We start from the raw sequence: 21,069 nt of genomic DNA on the forward strand, positions 1-21,069 counted from the left end.
TAACTAAGCATTTTCTGGTAGATTTTAAAAGACTATCATCAAAACTTAACATCTTTTTATTGTTATTTTTTTCTTGATAATTCAAGACATTAAATATAGCATCTGACAAATACTGAGAATAATGGCATTTACATTTAAGCTGATTATATATTCAGCTAAATGCAAGCCCCAACAAACTGACAGGTTACAAGGGCAATAAATGCTTAGTTATTCTACAGACCTGAAGGTGCATGACTCAGTGGTTTGAGTGTCGGGTTCACAATCATGAGGTTGTGAGTTCAATTCCTGGACTGGTCTATATGGTGTGTTCTTGAACAAAACACTATTTTCCATTGCTCCAGTTCACTCAGCTGTAGAAATGAGTTGCAAAGTCACTGGTGCTAAGCTGTATCAGCCTTTGCCTTTTCCTTGGATAACCTCAATGGCTTGGAAAGGGGAGGTTGGTATGCATGGGTGACTGCTGATCTTCCATAAACAATCTTGCCTGGACTTGTGCCTGGGAGGGGAATGTTATGGGTGCAATCTCATGATCATTCATGACCGAAGGGGGTTTTTATCCTTTACCCTATTCTACAGACATACCACATTTGGTCCTAATGTTCTATGGAGACAGGGTCCTAAAATGAATGTTTCTTGAATGAAAATTTAACAAACAAATCAATTAGAATATTAATGATAATCTCTCAATGATATTTTTTTACAGTATTGCTTCTGTTGATAATGTAGATCACCTATTACCATACTACATTACAAATATACAAGGATAAAATTATCTTTAGAAATGTAGACATATATAATGAGGGTTTCTTCTACATATCAAGATATAGAGATTTTGAGTGCCCTTATGGTTTTTCAAGCTGTCTAGTTTGACAGATATAGCCCCTGTTATTCTGTTATTTCTATTCCTGTTCACTGAGAGCCAATGTAACAATTGGCAATTTTTTTTTTACATACATTGAACTTTAATCCATCATTTTCAAAGTTATACTGGTCAGCCGTTCTGATTTTAAGTAACTCTAGTCTTATAATAATGTTATTTATTCAGTCAGTCAATCACACTCTCAAAAGAAGGCAGAAACTGATGGCATCCAATATGAAACAAAAACAATGTGAATATCTGACAGTTATGGAAATGAAAGCACAGTCATTTCTGAGTTCTTGTAGCCTGAAGGAGTATTTAAATTTTCAAGTATCAGCATCAATGTCATAGTTTCAATGATTAAATGAGAAACATCTGCAACAAACTTTTGGAAAATAAAACCAAAAACTTTAGTTAAAATAAAGTTCCAACAGCAGGAGGCAAAATTGGTTACACAAGCTTAAAATATTGATAAATTTAAGTATTCATATGAAATATATCCATCTTTCTGTCAAGTTATTTATGTATAAGAGAGTATAAATATCTGCATGGGAACATAGCTTTTATTTTTTGCAGCAAATAAGAGCACAAATACAGGGAAGCCAAAAGAAAAGATAGAGCCATCAGCTCAGACAAATGTGGAGATAAAAGAAGATACTCAAAACTCAACTGGAAAAAAGATGACATTGGCTGGTGCTTAACTGTAAATAAAACCATTAGCAGAGTTAAAGATTATTGAATATTAAATAGGAGAGTATTGTAGTTCACTTGAAGCATTGTGTATTGTTTGTAAAGAATAAAAAGTTTTGAATGGTACAACAATGCACTATAATACAAAAAATGGACTATATACCTGTTGTAATTTAGTTATCTATAGTCCGATGATATTTCGGAATAACTAAATTACAACAGGTATATAGTCCATTTTTTGTATTATAGTGCATTGTTGTACCATCCAAAACTTTTTATTCTTTGTGAATATTAAATATATAAGAAAATAAGTCATTCTAATATAGGTTACAAAGCTTAAAGTTCTGGAAGAAGGAGTAGTTGATTGCATTGACTCCAGTACTTGACTGGTACTTATTTTATCGACCCCTCAAAGGATGAAGGGTGACATCTACCTCAGTAACATTTGAACTCAGAATGTAAAACCAGAAGAAATGCTGCAGAGTATTTTGTCTGGTGTGCAAACAATTCTACCAGCTTACTATTTTGTTGCCTTGAAATGATATTTACAAACATCACCAACATTACTGAAACACTGTATTCCTAAAGAGCTTGCCACAGCATAGAATTCTGTGGAAACATGTTGACTTCTATGTAAATAGCAAATACATTTTTGCCTAATGGAATACCACTTTATCTCAAACATTTCATGAATACAATGTTTTTGTAATGTGGAGAACGACTTTATGCATTTGTAACAACTTGTAAAAGAAAAAAAACCCTTTCTATCTCCTACATAAGGTAAGTGAACCAGCCTCAATTTTGACCAAGGTAATTCAGTCAAATAACCAAACACAATGCAGTTTCTATTTGTAAGCCATTGGTTATGACATATTTAAACTCAGGTGATGATCAAGATCATCAACATCATTATTATCATATCATTTTTATGTCCATTTTTCCATGATTGTATGGGTTAGATGGAATTTTACGAGGAAGATTTTCTATAGCTGGATGTTCTCCCTTTTATCAAACTTCACCTGTTTCCAAGCAATATATCCCCATTGTGAGACATGTTTTCACAGAAAATTGGAAACAAAGGACATAGATTGTTTGATATTGACATTCAACTATCATGATGTGAAGACAGGGTGACACACACACGCACACACACACACACACACACACAATAGGCTTCTTTCAGTTTCTGTCTACCAAATCATCTCACAAAGCTTCGGTCAGCCTGCATCTATAGTAGAAGATACTTGCCCAAAGTATCATGCAGTGGAACTGAACCAATGTAGTTGGGAAGCAAAATTTTAAACCACATAACTATGCTTGCACCTACACACAGCTATGAATATGAAAGACATGTGTTACCTAAATATGAATATGAAAGCAAAGTGTTGCCTCAGAAGCACAAATGCACACGCAGAAGGATTAAAATGTCTGAAACTAAGAGCAAAAAAATATGCTGAAAGAGAAATTATCCAAAATATTTGTAGGTCTGATTAACTACTCCAGGCCTGTGCAAGAAAATAAATACTATTACCTCACATCTTATTCTAAGCTAAATGTATCAACTTCATTTTGTCTGTCTAAAAATGAAGCAACTCTAAACCTCCTGCTGTTTCTTGTCTTGGTTTCATCCAAACTGATATAATACAATGCAATCCTAGTATGTAAAGTGGTAATCTGATAGAATAATCAGCATGTCAAGTGAAATTCTTAGTTGCATGTCTTCTGGTGCTTTACATTCTGAGTTCAAATCCCACTGAAGTCAACTTTGGTTTTCATCTCTGTGGAATTCTTAAAATAAAGTACCACTCAAATACTGGGGTCAATGTAATCAACTTGTAATTTTGGTAAATATATCTGTTAAAACGAGATGTCAGTCTTATTTTCATTTTTGCATAATTTTGATGATGATATATTCACCACACCCAGTATATATATAAATATATATACATATATATACTTTTATTCTTTTACTTGTTTCAGTCATCTGACTGCAGCCATGCTAGAGCACCGCCTTTAGTTGAAGTAATCAACCCCAGGTCTCTTTTTGCTGAACCGCTAAGTGATGGGGATCTAAACACACCAACATCATTTATCAAGCGATGGGGGGGGGGAACAAATACAGACACAAATACATATATATATCCGAAGGGCTTCTCTCAGTTTCCACCTACCAAATCCACTCACAAAGCTTTGGTTGGCCCAAGGTTATAGTAGAAGACACTTGCCCAAGGTGCCACGCGGTGGGAGTGAGCCTGGAACCATGTGGTTAGGAAGCAAGCTTCTTACCACACAGCCATTCTTGCACCTATATGTATATATGTATCATCATCATCCTTTAACGTCCGTTTGCCATGATGGCATGGGTTAGATGGTTTGACTGGAGCCTGGCAAGCCAGTAGGCTGCACCAGGCTCCAATCTGATCTGGCAAGGTTTCTACAGCTGGATGCCCTTCCTAACACCAACCACTCCAAGAGTGTAGTGGGTGCTTTTTATGTGCCACCAGCACGGGAGTCAGTCAGGCAGCACTGGCATTGACCACATTCAGATGGTAGGCTACCCATGACCCGTTGGGTCACCAGGAAAGTTTGAGTTTCCCAGCAATAGAGTTTTGTTTCGTGGGTTCTTTTTTTCTTTTCCAGGTTATTTTGCATGCTTTCAACGAATGTGATATTGAAATCATGTGTAAACAGCTCCTTCCTTAAGAAAAGGAAAGATTTAGCTGCTATTTCTGGCATGCCCTGCTACCATGTAACAGGTATTTCAGGTCCTTTATTGCAAATAGCTGTTACGTAGTAGTAGTGCGTGCTAGAAATAGCAGCCAAATCTTTGGAGGTGAGATACATTGAATGCGCTCAAAAAAAAACCTATGGAAAAAAATTATTTCACACCATGGTTATAAATGGGTCTTTTTCAAAATATTTACCATATTTTTGAAGTCATTTTCTCTTTAAAATAGTTTTTAAACATGCCAAAAAAACCCTTTTGTAATGGTTTTCACTTGAAAATAATTTTTAAAAAACATTAAAATATTGTCTGTTTAAAGAAAGCTAAAATATAAATACTTACTGCACAAACAACTTACATTTTTGAAATCACATTCACTTAAAAATATTTCTAAATGATTAAAATATTGTGTTTAACAAAGGTGAAAATAGAAACATTTACTGTAAAAAAACAAATCATATTTTTTCCTTGTCAAGTCATTGTGTCTAATCAAAAGGTAAGAGCTTCTTCCCTTTCAGGGATAAGTTATTTTCGGAATATTTTCCCATTATGCATGAGTTTGGCTGGGTAACATTACAAGCAAGCAAGCAAGATTCAAGCTTTTAATGTATTTTATATATATATATGTATGTATTCTTTTATCTGTTTCAGCCATGTGGCTGCAGTCATGTTGGAGCACCACCATATATATAAATAACTAAATAATTATATAGATATATGTATGCATGCATATAAGATATATAATAAAGATAATGGTACTAAGGATGCTACCACCATGACCGCAATTGCTGTCACCACTACTACCACTGCCAAGAACCACTACCACAACCAACACCATCAATGACAATTTGATCATTCTCTTTGATTGAGCTTCTTTACAAAACATTGTCAATCATAAAAGAATTTAGAATACAATGGCATGAATGTGGAATACTAAATCTATTCCTGAACAGAACTTAGTGAAGGATTTCTATTTGCATGTGTGCATGTAAGTCTGTGTGAGTGGTAGTATGAATGTGTTTGTATGTATTAAGTGTTAGTGTGTGGGTATATATGAATGTGTATATCCATTTCTAATTGTGTGTGCGCACATTTGTACATGCATGTGTGTACATTTCCAACTGCATGTGTATGAAAGTGTGTGGGTAGTAAAAATTACTCATCATATTTGTTGATTAATCAGAACAGAATTGGTTGGGTTTTTTTTTTTTATTTATATATGTTTTGGCTTGTTGATTTTTATTTTATATATTTTACCTATTTATTTATTTATTTATTCATTTTATTTACTTATTGAAGTTAGTGAAGAATTAATGGAAGAATCTTTAACATTTGAAGATAGGAAAAGGGAGAAAATAAAAACCATCATTTTCACTTGGAAACGTAAACGGAAAAGGATACAATAAAAGAAAAAAGACGAAAAGAAAAAAAGAAAAATAGGGAATAATTTAATTAATGCTTTGACTTTCTTCTCTTTTTCTTTTGTTTTTTATTAATGTTTGTTTTGTAACGTTAGACTTGTATCAGTGCTGCCCTTCTGGCAAAATAAGACCATTGTTCATCTTATTATTATTATTATTATTATTATTATTATTACCACCATTATCATTATTACTACTACTACTACAAAGAAGTGCGGGAAGGAAAGGAGGACAATCCAAATGATACAAAGATAATAACCAAGAAAAGGATCAGTTATAAGGAGTGGGCAAGCAGTTGTGGGGTGAGTGAAGTAGAGTTATATAGTTAGTCACATTGATAATGGTTGGTTTATAAGAGCTCGTTGGAAGAATTACAATTGGTGCTGTTAGCTGTTGTTGTGTTGCTTGTGATGATTAGTGGTTATAGTCATTGTATAGTGGTAGTTGTGACAGTATTTGTTGATACAAAAAGGCCTCTCCCTCAGAGTGAAAGATTGTATGATGCTTGTGTGCTACATGGCAGTAAAACATGGGCTGTGATTGCAGAGGACATGTAAAACATGGGCTGTGATTGCAGAGGACATGTAAGGGCTTGAAAGATATGAAGCTAGCATGCTCTACTGGATGTACAAAGTCAGTGTGCATGTACCACAATGTGTAAGTGCCTTAAGAGGAAAAGTGGATATAAGATGCATCAGACATAGTGTGCAAGAGAGAATATTGCTCTGGTATGGTCATGTAATGTGTATGGATGAAGACAGCTGCATTACGAAGTGTCAATTTCTAATTGTTGAGGGGAGCTGTGGAAGAAGTAGACCCAGGAAGACATGGGACAAGGTTGTGAACTATGATCTTCACTTAAGCCTTATGGAGGCAATGACAAGTGACTGAGACTTCTGGTGATTTGCTGCACTTGAGAAGACACATCAAGCTAAGTGAAATTGTGGTTGTGGCTTGTGTTGGTGACATGTAAAAGGCACCCATGCCAATGACAGATAAAAGGCACCTGTGCCGATGACAGATAAAAGGCACCTGTGCCGATGACACGTAAAAAGCACCTGTACTGGGGATACATGAGAGGCACCCATGTCAGTGACATGCAAAAGGCATTCCTGCCGGTGGCATGCAAAAGGGCACTCAGTACACTCTGTAAAGTGGCTGGCATTAGGAAGGGCATCCAGCCATAGAAACCAAGCCAAAACAGAAGACTGGAACCTGGTGCAGCTCCAGTCAAACCATCTAACTCATGCCAGCATAGAAAATGGATGTTAAATGATGATGAAGATGATGATATAAACACATCTTCTACATTATATATATTATAGATATAGATGTGTGTTATATATATATATATATATATATATATATATATATATATATATATATATATATATAAAGCAAAGAGCAATATAGAAGAATGTTTCTAGGGAGTAACATTTACTCAACAGTACAGAATATTATATGAAAATATCATAGTCATTGCTAATAGAGACCATCAACAAACACAGACTTTGTGGAACACACTTGAATAAGAAAAGGTGAAGATGTACGTCAATTATAACTATAGGAACCAGTTCATGGTAAAAGAAGCAAACCTTGTCAAACATATGTGCAACAGTTGCTGCGGATACAAACCTTGGAAGAAATTGTGTTGCAGAAATGAAGGAGAATAGGAGGACGGGGGAACATGGAGGGAGACTGGGAGACAGGTCAATAAGATCAGAGTAGATTCAACACACACACACACACACACAAATACACATATGCAAGTATACACACATATATACATATATACACACACATAAATACACATACACATAAGTGTGTGTATGCATGCATATTATATTAATTTATTTATATATAGGTATATATGTATGTATGTGTGTGTTTGTGTATGTGTATGCATGTATATATATATATATATATATATATATATATATATATAATATAAAATATATATATTATCTTTCAACAAAATCATGTTTTGCTTTCAGGAGGGTCTAGAGCCAAAATTCCATTGTACTACTAAATATAGAAGTTACATACATGATTATTTCTGTCAGTCAGAGTGTAAATAAAATAGTCTATATAATTTATATAATGAGATCAATCAATGTCCTTACACAGAACTGAAATGTTATATTGATATCGTATTCCATACATATGAGGTGTACAAAATAAATAGTTATAATTACATATATAATTATATACACAGACACAAGCAATAACTATACAAATCTTCATTGTATACTCTATATTAGTATATTATTTCTCTATATTTGAAATGGAATTTGTAAGCAAATAAATCTGTAAAATTCAAAAATAATCTTTCCTTTAGTAACTTTATGTAAGTGCTCTCTCTCTCCCTCTCTTTTCTCTCTCTTTCTCTCCCTTCACTCCACTCATATTATAGTTTAGTGTTTTTAAACACAGAATATCCCTAAGGGATATTGTCGCTTAATTTGCCTTTCATGATGTATCTGCATTAGGTATGATATATAGATGGCGATTTTAATTTAATACTGCCTCTATTGCATCATCATCATCATCATCATCATTTAACATCTGTTTTCCATGCTGGTATGGGTTGTACTGAAAACTGGTAAGCTGGAGAACTGCACCAGGTCCCAATCTGATTTGGCACAGTTTCTACAGCTGGATGCCTTTCCTAATGCCAACCACTCCAAGAGTGTAGTGGGTGCTTTTTACATGCCACCAGCACAAGTACCAATTACAAAACACCAGCACTGGCCACGACTATGGTCTCACTTGGTTTGATAGGTCTTCTCAAACACAGAATATTGCCAAAGGTCTCAGTCACTTGTCAGTGTCTCCGTGAGGCCCAAAGTTCAAAGGGTGTTTTTGCATGCCACTGGCACATGTGCCAGTTATGCGAGGCTGGCATTGGCCATGACTACAATTTCATTTGGCTTGACGGATCTTCTGAATGAATTTTAATTCAGCTAGACAGCTAATTGCAACATCAGTGATTCTTCATTCTCTGTTTTCCTATATCTGTAGCAACAAACTTTGTGTTAGGGTGCATCTGGTGTAGATACATGCTACTGACAAAGCCCAATAAAGCAGAAATTTACATTTAACATTCTCATCACTGCTGCTGGTTGATTTTCATCTCCTACTGATATAGTCTTGTTTTTTGTTTTTTGAATACAGTGCATCCATAAGGGATATTATCTATGGATGAATACTGCTGTATTTGCCTTTTGCAATGTATCTGCATTAAATATGGTACACCAATGACTATTTTAATCTACTACTGCTTTTGTTGCATATGAAAAATATACTATATTTACAGACTAAAGATTAATGGCTAACAAAACTGCTATTTTATAAGAAACAAATATCAATTCAATTTCATTAATGACTGTCAAGTGAAAAGCAGAATGAAAATTATACAGAATCAAAAGATGAGTGGAAAACTTAATATTGGCTGATGACCAAGAAAACCTAGAGAGGATGCTGCATCTGTTGTTGTGTACCTTTAATCTCATTAGATTCTGGGTTTTGATGAATTGATTAATTGATTATGATTTGAACCAGCAATGAAAATATTTTTAATACAAGCAATTGTTTCCTATTGAACAAAATATATTCACAGGTCAATAAACTGCATGATAACCTTTTTTTTCTGAATTACTTCACAATGTCTCTGAGACATAGAACCCATTAATGACATCATCATCATCTCATTTAATGTTTGTCTTCTATGCTGGAATGGGATAGACAGTCTGACATGAACTGTCAAATCAGAAGACTGCATCAAGCCCTGTTGTCTGCTTTGGCACGGATTCCATGATTGGATGCCCTTCCTAACACCAACAACTTTACAGAGTGAATTGGATGCTTTTTTTTTACATGGCACCAGCACCAGTGAGGTCACCAAGTAACTTGCAAGACAGGACTCCTCAACTGAGACAAGGAGAATTATTTAAGGATAGGAAAAGGAGTCTTGCATTAGAGGGAAAATATGACTACCTCAGGTGGAGTGAGAGAGAGAGAGAGAGAGAGAGAGAGAGAGAGGGAGAGAGAGAGAGAGGGAGAGAGAGAGAGAGGGAGAGAGAAGATGGTGAAGATGTGACAGGGAAGGGGCAGGGGTGAGTGGATCAGGGATTAGAGAGGTAGAGTGGGTAGGTGAGTTCATGAGATTGCAAAACGAGGGTGGGAGATTGAAAGGGGAATGTAATGATTGGGCACAGGCAGAAGGGTGGGGGGTATTAGGAGGATATATTGCAGGGAAAAGATTAGGTAGTAAGAAATAAGACTGCATTAAAATAGACTTTTGAGATTCAATGGTTTCTGAGTTTTGACTTCATGATCAACTTCATTCCTGAGACTTTTGAACAAATTGTTATCACAGAGAATAACAGGTCAAGATAATAACCTACTATGAAGTACTTGATTGAAAGTGAAACATGTTTGGGGTCATCGCCATGTATTAGAATCCACTTGAGCAACAACTGATGATCAGAATAGATTAAAAAGAGGTCTCAAGATGTATTTGAACACTTTTTGATTCATTGTTCAATATTTGAACACTTCTTGATCCAGTGTTTTGATCCATTGTTACAATGACACAAACTGGAAGGAAGATTAAGATGATGGTGATAAGGTGTCACAGCATACTTTTGAGGTACAGGAACATAAATATAAGAGAGAATATGGACAGAAGTTTCAGAGTGTACCCTCAATGCACAAAAATGTGAATAGAGAAGAGAGTAGAAACAAAATACTGGGAAGGGTGGTAGCTAGAGGTTGCAAGAGTGTATGGGGAGAGTGCAAAGTGGTTAGAAATGGAGTCAGATGGGATGACTGTAGTGAATGATGAACAAGGTTGGAGGAGTGTTCAATGGTAAATATGAGTTGACAAGACAAGAAAGAAGGGGGGAGTAGAGGTGATGGCTGGCAGCACACACACACACACACACACACACATTGTGCTTTTGTAACATAAAGACAAAAGTGCTTGACATAATTATAAGTTAAAAGATCTAGTCTATGTGAGATCAAGAGGGATCACACACCCAAAACACATTTTTGTTCAAGTGGTGGTATAGGCATGTGTTGGGGAGGGATGAAGAGCATGTTCTGAGGAGGGTGATTGTGTCTGAGGTAAATGGAGCATGAAAGCGAGGTAGACCGAGGAAAAGGTGGAGGGGACAGGTGGAGGAGAAGATTGAGAGGGTTGGTTTGAAAAAGGAGGATGCCCAAAATCAGGCAAGATGGTGTGAGGGCGGTTGCTATGGCATTGAGGTAGATCTGGCCACCCCTGTTAATGGGGACAAAACCTGGATTTAAAACACTGGATGATGGTCCTTTAGTCAACCATGTATGTCAGTAGGTTGAAAACAACAGGAATGCACGCACACACACACATACATAGACAGACAGATATATAGATATAAATTTATGCATAAATGCACACATACACACACGTGTATGTTAGTATTCATTTAAATACACACAAGCACACATACTTACATATGGAGAATTACAGAGAAGTAATTAGCTGAGATTCAGATTGTAGCAGCTAGCTGACTGATTAAAGTGTGACACCATTAAACTACATGTGAAATCAAAGTTTGCCACAGACATAGCTCTATGGTGATACATATACATACGTTATGTATGTATGTTATGTATGTATGTACGTTATGTATGTATGTATGTATGTATGTATATATGTATATATGCATACGTTATGTATGTATGTTATGTATGTATGTATGTATGTATATATGTATATATGCATGTATTTGAAATAAGTATATATAAGCTCAATATCCCTACTTACCTACCTATGGTCTCTAAGTAATAACCCATTCACAACAGCAGATTGGGCGGCATTACAGAAATCATCCAAGTGTAAAACAATTTTTCTGATTGCTTATGCAATTCCTAAGGTTGTCAAGACTACAATCCTGTTTATAGTAAAAAATAAGTTTAAAAATGGAAAATACTCTACTGTACTTTATTAGGGTCACTGGATTTCTTTTTTTTTTTCTTATTTTTTCTTTATTTTTTTTTTTATTTTCTTTCATTTATAATTATAATCTTGTCTACTATAAGTACAAGGCTTGAAATTTTTTTTTTTTTTTCTTTTTGATGGGAAACTAGTTGATTACATCGACCCCTGCATTCAACTAGTACTTATTTCATTGACCTCAAGCAGATGAAAGGCAAAGTTGACCTTGGCAGAATTTGAACTAAGAACATGGAGACAGATGAAATGTTGTCTAGCATGCTAATGATTCTACCAGCCATCTGCCTTTTTATAATCATAATAATGATACAGTTATTGTACTCAGTGCTCCTACTGGAAAAGGGAGAAAAGAAAGCAGCAATATATCAAGTAAAAGAAAAACAGCAATGTCAGCCAAAAGTGCATGTCCAGTATGGTCATCATTGTTTAATATCCTTTGTCCATTGGGTTGGACGGTTTGACCAGAGCTGACAAGCTGGAGAACTACACCAGGATGCCCTTCCTAATGCCAACCACTTTACAGAGTGTACCGGGTGCTTTTAACATGATACTGCACGAGCACTTTTGCATGAGTGCTTTTTACATGGCACCAGCACTAGACTTTTGCAGGTCAATTCTCTTCACCAGAGGGAGTGGCCTTTAAATTAAATATACAGATTAAAATACTAAAAGATAGACAAGTGAATAGTAAAAGAACCTTAAAGAGGAGTAGTGCTGGCAAATTTTGAAAAGCAACAAATTTTTGAAGGATTCTGTAACTCAACAGTTAACTAATATAAGTAGTTTATTTTGTGCTTTAACAATTCTGAACACCTTATTTCCAGATACAGTGTGACTTAAGAAAAAATTTGGTTACTGTTTCAAGCAGATTGTGCAACCACATAGCAATTCCACTAGTGTATTTTATGCCATCTTCTATTTTTTACCTATTTCAGTCATTAGAATTTTGTTAGATGGGAGCTATGTGGAAATCAGTGGTGTATACCATAATCATCATGAAGGTATATAGCTGAGTTTAAATCTCAGTGGCATGTTATATCGTAGAGTAAAACACTTTATTTCCTGTTGTTCCAGTCCACTCAGCTGGTAAAAATGAGTTGAGCCTGTAATTCAAAGGACTAGCTTTGTCACATTCTGTGTCATACTGAATATCCTTGAGAATTATGTTGAAGGCATGCATGTCTGTGGAGTACTCAGCCATTTGCACGTAAATTTCACAAGCAGGCTGAGTGATTGGATCAATTGGAACCTTTGTCATCGTAACCAATGGAATGCCTGTAGTAGAGATACACATGTCTGCTCCAATTGGAAAAACAGAGAAGGAATGACAGAGAGAGAGAGAGAGAGAGAGAGAGAGAGAGAGAGAGAGAGAGAATGACAGAGAGAGAGAGAGAGAGAGAGAGAATGACAGAGAGAGAGAGAGAGAGAGAGAGAGAGAGAATGAGAGAGAGAGAGAGAGAGAGAGAGAGAGAGAATGAGAGAGGAAGAGAAGATGATGAAAAAGATGAGTCAAGTCATATCTTTAAGTTGCAGGGAGGTAACTAGAAGTGAAGTGGTACAGAGAATTGGACAGAGTGAGTGAGTTCGCAAGAGTGTGAAAGGAAAGTGAGAGATAGACAGGAGGGGAATGCATTGCAAAATTGCAATTATAAAGAAAAATTATCCTACTATATTTTTATAAATCCTATTATATTTTTACACAAATGGCTGTGTGGTAAGAAGCTTGTTTCCCAACCACACAGTTTTGGGTTCAGTCCCACTGCAAGGTAACTTGGGCAAGTGACTTCTATCGTAACTTCAAGCCAACTAAAGCTTTGTGAGTGGAGTTGATAGACAGAAACTGAAGGAAGTCTATTGTACATGTGTGTGTGTGTGTGTGTAAAGGTAAGATCCAAGGATCAAGGTAAAGAAGTAGCTAGTGGAATACCCCTCGTTTGGGTAATTACTACTTCTGAGGTTCTGCTAGCTAGGAAATATATGTAACCTAGATTTTATCTACTCTATTCCCCAAATTTGGGTGGGTGTGTGTGTGTGTGTGTATTTGTATCTGTTCTTTGTTCCCCACCACTACCACGTGACAACCAGTATTGGTCTGCTTACACCCCATGACTTAGCACTTCGGCAAGAAAGAGCAATAGAATAAGTACTAGGTTTTAAAAAATAAATCCTGGAGATGACTTGCTCGTCTAAAACCCTTAAGGGCAGTGCCTAGCATGGCTGCACTCAAATTACTAAAAGAAGTAAAAATATTATTAGGAATTGTACATAAAAAGCACCATCCGAATGTGGTCAATGTCAGTGCCCCTTGACTGGCTCCCGGGCCAGTGGCATGTAAAAAGCATTATCTGAATGTGATGGTGGCATGTAAAAAGCACCCACTACACACTCGGAGTGGTTGGTGTTGGGAAGGGCATCCAGCTGTAGAAACATTGCCAGATCAGATTGGAGCCTGGTGCAGCCCACTGGCTTTCCAGACCTCAGTCAAACCGTCCAACCCATGCCAGCGTGGAAAACAGACGTTAAACGATGATGATGATGATGATAATATGATGTATATAACAATTGTTTGAATATTTTGTGTATCATAGAAGTATAACCGATTTATTTACGCATAAGCCCTATATGGACCCCCGAGGGTCATATGGGCCTCAGATGAGAATCATTGGGTTAAACTAATACATTAACAGAATAATTACTAGAGTAATGCAAATGACATTAATAACGGTGCAAAAAAATTACAGCTTGCCTATCTCCTAGGTCAACATTTCACCTAGCATATTTTTTTAAAGCTCTGAACCAGATACTTAAATGCTATTTTCCCTGTGCAAAATCTACATGTTTATTTATAAACCACTGTTATAGCCTGTTGAATCAATCAACTACACTTGTTCTCCTTCTCTTCAACACATCTGTGGTCTTGTACCACTATAAGAACTCATTATTACTGTTATTACTACAGAAGTAGTAGTAATAAGCATCAATGTCAGACTATTGTTTTTGTATATTACGAAATATGTCTATCGCCATCATATCAGCATGTAGTTAACATATGGGGCCTCTTTGTAGTCGTTCGATTAGTTAGAAATAGCAACTAAATCTTTTTTAAATTATACACTATCGTCTTTTAAAAGAGGACACATTGGGTAATGTATTTCTAGATATCTCTAAAAAGACTTATGGTCAGACAGGATGATCTAGGCTGGACCATCCTATCTATTTGATCATAAATCCGCCCAAACGGCGTTGACTTTGGGTTAAATGACAACAGCTAAAACCTTGTCGTTCAGCGAACTATTTGTTTTGCTATAAGATTGGTCCATCAGAGCAGACCAGGGTGTTACATAAAAACAATCTAAATCCTTATTTCTTGTTTCTTTATCAAAATAAAAAGTAAGCACTAAACGCTCAGGATAAGAATCACGACTCTTCGACAAAAAAGATATCTTATTCCATCAACTTATTACAAGCCCTTTCTTTTAATATATTAAAAACAGAGACATGCCAAACCAGCACAGCGCTTAAATAATATCGCGTGTACAACAAACAAGTCTTTTGTGCAAGGGAAGTAACTCCTCAGTCACTAAGATGACCTGATAAAAAATGAACAGCTTTTGAATTCGTTAGTAAAGTTTGCTTAAACTCAGAAAGTGACGAAACCTTACCAATCTAAGAAAATAATTCTAGGCTCCAAAATAGGGATCCCGTTAAATTTCTTATTAACATTTAAAGTTTTTCAAATTTTCGCTAGATTATTTTTTTCAAAAAGTAATTCTGATGTAGTTTAAGCAGGCTTATGACGAAAATTGCATTTTTTTCTAGAAACTAATAATAAAGAAGTTAGAAACTAATAATAAAGAAGTTACAAACATTTAAAATTATGTAATTTTCGCCGAAGATACCATGATATACTTCATATAAAATAAATTAATGCTTTTAAAACTTTATTTTTACATAATCATCTATACGACGGACCCCAAGGTATTTAATGCAGACCTGACAGCATAATATTAATTATTCTTTTCTACTCTAGGCACAAGGCCCGAAATTTTTGGAGGAGGGGGCAGTCGATAAGATCGACCTCAGTACGCAACTGGTACTTAATTTATCGACCCCGAAAGGATGAAAGGCAAAGTCGACCTCGGCAGAATCAATTATTATTTCAAAACATGTATAACTCAATGAGTTTCCAGAATCGATACAGCGTTGGAAAATATTTTGAAATATTTGTTCTGAATTCAAATCTCACCGAAACTGACTTCGATTTTCATATCCTCAGGGGTAGGTAACACGAAGTATCAGCCAAATACTGGGGTCGATTGAATCAACTAAACCCTCTTCCTTAAAAATTGCAGACCTCGTGACTAAATCTTTATTTCAAACTATATTTTTTATCTTTTATTTGTTTAAGTCATTAGACTGAGGCCATGCTGGGGTACCACCCTGAATGACTTTAGTCGAACTAATTGACTTATTTTGTTAAGCCTGGTACTCATTCTATCCCCCACTTACGCCAAACCGCCAAGTTACGGGGAGGTAAATACACTACTTGTCAAGTGGTGGTGGTGAACACACACACACACACTTTCTGTCTACCAAATCTACTCACAAGGCTTTGGTCGGCCCAAGGCTGTAGTAGAAGACACTGGGACTGAACCCAAAACCATGTGGTTGGGAAGCAAACTTCTTGCGCTATAGCCACACTTATCATTTTAATGTCTTTAGTCATAAATCAGTCTTAATTGTACTGACTTGTGTTGCAAGAACCCTGTAATTAATGGTAGATGTTTAAATACCAATCAGCCCTTATACAGAAGACATTTTAAAGACTGTATGGTGCGTTAATATCTTTCCCTCGAAGTTCCATCATTATACTCTCACATCAATAGCATATAATACACATGTTGTTGTTTATCCCCCAGGTGAACTGTGTAGTTCAACACATTTATGATCAAAAGCATTCCAATAACGATGATTCCTAGTCATTTTTTCCTTCTTTGTTTTTGTGGGTATAATTGTCTCTAAAAGAATGCTGATCTGTGATTGAGATGGAATAGATCCGCTGATCTATATATTTTTCTGGATCTTTTCTCAGAAGAAGTGAAAAAGGCAGAGTAAAAGAATATACCTTTGAGTTTGTGGTTGCAGTGTCTTTGTATGTAGATCATCGTTGATTTTTTTCCCCCATTATCTAGAATGTGTGTGTGTGTGTGTGAAAGAGAGAGAATGTAGTATCAATACCCCACCAGGTATACAAGAAGTTCTCTGGTATGGGCTCCACTTGTGCTTTGTAATAGTCTAGTATCAGATGAAGGCTGACGTATATTTTAATCCTAAAACGAAACTTGGATCTTTACAAATTTCCCAGAAGAAACCCGTCGCGCGCGCGTGTGTGTGCGTACGTGCATGCATCTTTGTGTCTGTGTTTACGTTTCTGTAACTTAGCAGTTCAGCAAAAGAGTACAAGGCTTAAAGAAAGTACTGGAGTCAATTTGTTTGACTAAAAATTCTTCGAGGCAGTGCTCCAGCATGGCCGCAGTCTAATGACTGAAACAAGTAAAAGATATTCTTTTTTTTATATACTCTAAGCACAAGGCCCGAAATTTTGGGAGAGGGGACCAGTCGATTAGATTGACCCCAATACGCAATTGGTACTTAATTTATCAACCCGCAAAAAAATGAAAGGCAAAGTCTACCTCGGCGGAATTTGAACCCAGAATGTAAAGACAGACGAAATACAAAAGATAAGATATTGGTTATTCTCTGATACTTTTTCTTCAGCCACAGTGATTATGTTTGTGCCAAGCAGAACGTCTTTTGTCACATCACAGACATCTTTACTAACAAGTTCAATAAAAAAAAAAATCCTTGTGCCTTTTTGGGTATCATCCCAAAGAAACCTCATTGAGAGCCTTTTCTTTTGCTTCTTGAGCTTTTCTTTGTAAGAAAACCAATAGCATTTTTCTTTTTCTTTTTTTTTTTTTTAAGTTTGGTAGTGAGCAATTTTTATTCCTGTTCTCATACCTGTTGACAGTTAAATATTTCCCTTTTGAAATGGTTGTGGGATTAATTCAAAAGTTTGAAACCTATGTCTGAATGAATTCCTACTTTGGAACGCAAGCATGGTGTGTGGTAAGAAGCTTGCTTCCCAACCACATGGTTCCAGGCTCAGTCCCACTGCGTGGCACCTTGGGAAATTGTCTTCTGCTATAGCCTTGGGCTGACCAAATCCTTGTGAGTGGATTTGGTAAACGGAAACTGAAAGAAGAATATATGTATGTATGTATGTATATATTTGTGTGTCTGTTTGTCCCCCCACCATCAATTGACAACCGATGTTGGTGTGTTTAAGTGCCCGTAACTTAGCGGTTCAGCAAAAGAGACCGATAGAATAAGTACTAGGCTTACAAAGAATAAGTCCTGGGATTGAGTTGTTCGACTAAAGGCGGTACTCCAGCATGGCTGCAGTCAAATGACTGAAACAAGTAAAAGAATTTCAAGTTTGAAAGTAAAAAATGAAAAAGAAAAAGAAAAAAGTAAAGAAATATAAGCAACTTCAAACGAGACTTTGTCATTATTTACTAGTTTCATAGCAGTCAGCTAGCAGCCATAAGACATCTCAATACTTAGGCTGCTCAACACTCCACTCTACCCACCTACCTACCTACCTACCTAGCTCTCAGGAAAAGCCAGTCAGCAGACAGAGAGATTTCAAGCAGTCAGCAGCAGTCAGGTGAAAATGCTTGATCCTGATACAGTATGGTCTTGTCTTTCCCTTTTGAAAAGCTTCAGCCTTGTCATTCAGTGATATGCTGAGTCTGCTTGAAGATTTAAGTTAACAGTACAAGTGTACTCTTATACCTTAATATGATTTCAAGTTTTGGCATAAGGCAACCCCAGTGCTCAACTGGTACTTATTTTATTGACCCCAAAAGGATGAAAAGCAGAGTGGACCCTGGTAGAATTTGAATTCAGAACATACAGATGGACAAAATGCTGCAAAGCATTTTGCCTGGCATGCTTAATGATTCTGCCAACTCACCACCTATGAGTATATTACTGAAAGCAAAACAGACTATGGAATCTTGTGCAGCCCCTGGCCTTGCCAGCCTGTCAAGCTGCCCAACCTATGCCAGCATGGAAAACAAACATTAAATGATAACGATGATGATGATGATGATGATTTCAACTTGACTAGTATTTTTTTTAATGACTCTGAAAGAATGAAAGTACCACAAGGTCCAGTCTTTATTGTGGTGTGATGGCTTGTATGCCTCAATGAACCTGAGAACTATCTTCGTGGAGCATGAGCTCCAGGTAGGGCTTCCCATATTGGACAGGTCAAAAGAGAGAGGCCAGACAAATATGGACAAAAATGGCTTTGCATTGAGCCAATACGCCTACCTAGAAAAAAAGCAAGTTACTGAAGTATCAATGGCAATTCAAAACCAAGGTCTGTGAGAGGAAGGCCTTCCCCCAGGGAAAAATATGCCTGGAGTACAAGTGGGGAAACCCACAAAGGAGGCAGAAGAGAGGTTGAAAAAGTAGGGATCCAACTGAAGAAAAGCAGAAACAACAGCCCAGTGTCGAGAACAGTGGGGAAAAGCAATCAATGGCCTATGCTCCATGGAAAACGTAGGACTTAAGTAAGAAAGAATGAAAGGCAAAGTCTACTTTGTTATAATTTGAGCTTAGTATACAGCGGCACATAACTAAATACCATCACTCTACTATTCCTGCCATTTCACTGTCTTTCACAATTCACAGACTGATACCATCAAATAACTACAACAACAACAATTACAACAAAGAACATTGATGGAATGTTCAAGAAATTAGAAATATTATGTACCATGCTATCTTAAGGCTAAAAATTCGATTTATTCTTCTAATATATTTTGAATAATTTCTTTGGATTCTTTAAATGAAATGAAAGAAAAGTGAAAAATTAACAAATGGAGATGGAAATTCTTGAGTGAGATATGATTTAGATAAAATAACCAAAGAAAAATACTACCAAATCTGACATTTGCAGATTGATATAAGTCTAAATTATAATTTATTATCAGCACAAATATATCAACTACAATAATGGCATCACTCACCACCACCATCAACTTCATCAATCAACACTTGAAACTAATGAAAGCCTCTACATGCTTGATCAACTTGCTAGAAACAGCAGTAAAAATCTTCCTCAAAACTCACTTTACTGGCTTTAAAAAAGGACACATTGAAAAAGTAACCCTAGATTTACTGTTTTTATAAAAGATGAGATGCACACCCTTAGAATGTCTCTTAGCACATCTATTTGATCGGTGTTGGCCATGGAATAAACAACAACAGCAACAACTCAATCAACACTACTATCTAGCATGTCCTTCCTTTTCATTAAGACTGTAGAATGTGATAAGAAGGAGATTTGGCTGCTATTTCTAGCACACTGAACAAACTATATGAAGGTATTCTCATTAGTTCATTGATACAGCAAGTTCTTGTGTGACATAAGGTGCACAGAATATACATATGGTATTAGAAACAAAGAATTAGAAGATTATCAATATGACACGTTCCCCAGTTGAAGCAAAGTAAAGCATTCAAAGAATAGCTATCTGACAAATTAAAATTTTGTTTATAACAATGTCATGGAACTTCTTTTGGTAATAAAAAACATAATTTTGTAATCTTTGGTATTAACAAATGTATTCAATACATAATGTGGAAGATAAAATCTTATGCAAATCTCTCTTTAAATTTTTTGGAAGGCGTGGGTATATGAACTTCTTTTTCTTAATTTTTTTAGGTTGGTCTAGAGAAAGGGTTGGTACGCATTGCTTTTACAAGCCATCCAAGAACACTGAAATTATGCTGTTAGCATTCTATTCAAATTTCTGCAAATCAACAATTGTAGCAAAGACATGTTTCGAAAGGAATTCCAGTGGGGTGGGAGCTAACATTCTGGGAAGAAAAAACTGGATGTAGTGATAAGTGTGGTACCTAGCAGTGGGGGCAGGGCAGATACAATATGGATGTTGAAAGGATGAGACACAAGTGAACCATGAGTGCCTGAATGGAAGTGGCACAAGACTAGCTCCAAGAAGTAGAAACCATTGTAGCAGCAGAGTAGAAAAAAGCAGAGACATTGAGACAATACATTTATGGGTTGGAGGTGAGAACAAGATTTTAAGTGAAATACATATCTAAACATAGCTTGAAGTGATTCTGTACTCGTTATTTAGTTCCAGGTTACCCTTGTGACCTATGATCAAAAGCATTCTAATAGTGACCATCCCATCATTTTGTATATCCATGACTGCATTATCCATAATCCCCTTCCTTTTTTTATGATAGTAGGGTGTGATTTGATGAGATTTGG

At 36.1% G+C, this 21,069-nt stretch overlaps 1 protein-coding gene across 5 annotated transcripts in view; it reads right to left on the minus strand.

Moving 5' to 3' along the window:
- The window catches only part of LOC106883075 (uncharacterized), a 335,438-nt gene that overhangs the window by 241,385 nt on the left and 72,984 nt on the right, over window positions 1–21,069 (minus strand). The gene's annotated exons all lie outside the window — the stretch shown is intronic.

This window comes from Octopus bimaculoides, chromosome 4 (assembly GCF_046866305.1).
Source record: "Octopus bimaculoides isolate indiv1 chromosome 4, ASM4686630v1, whole genome shotgun sequence".
Classification (NCBI taxonomy): Eukaryota; Metazoa; Mollusca; class Cephalopoda; order Octopoda; family Octopodidae; genus Octopus; species Octopus bimaculoides.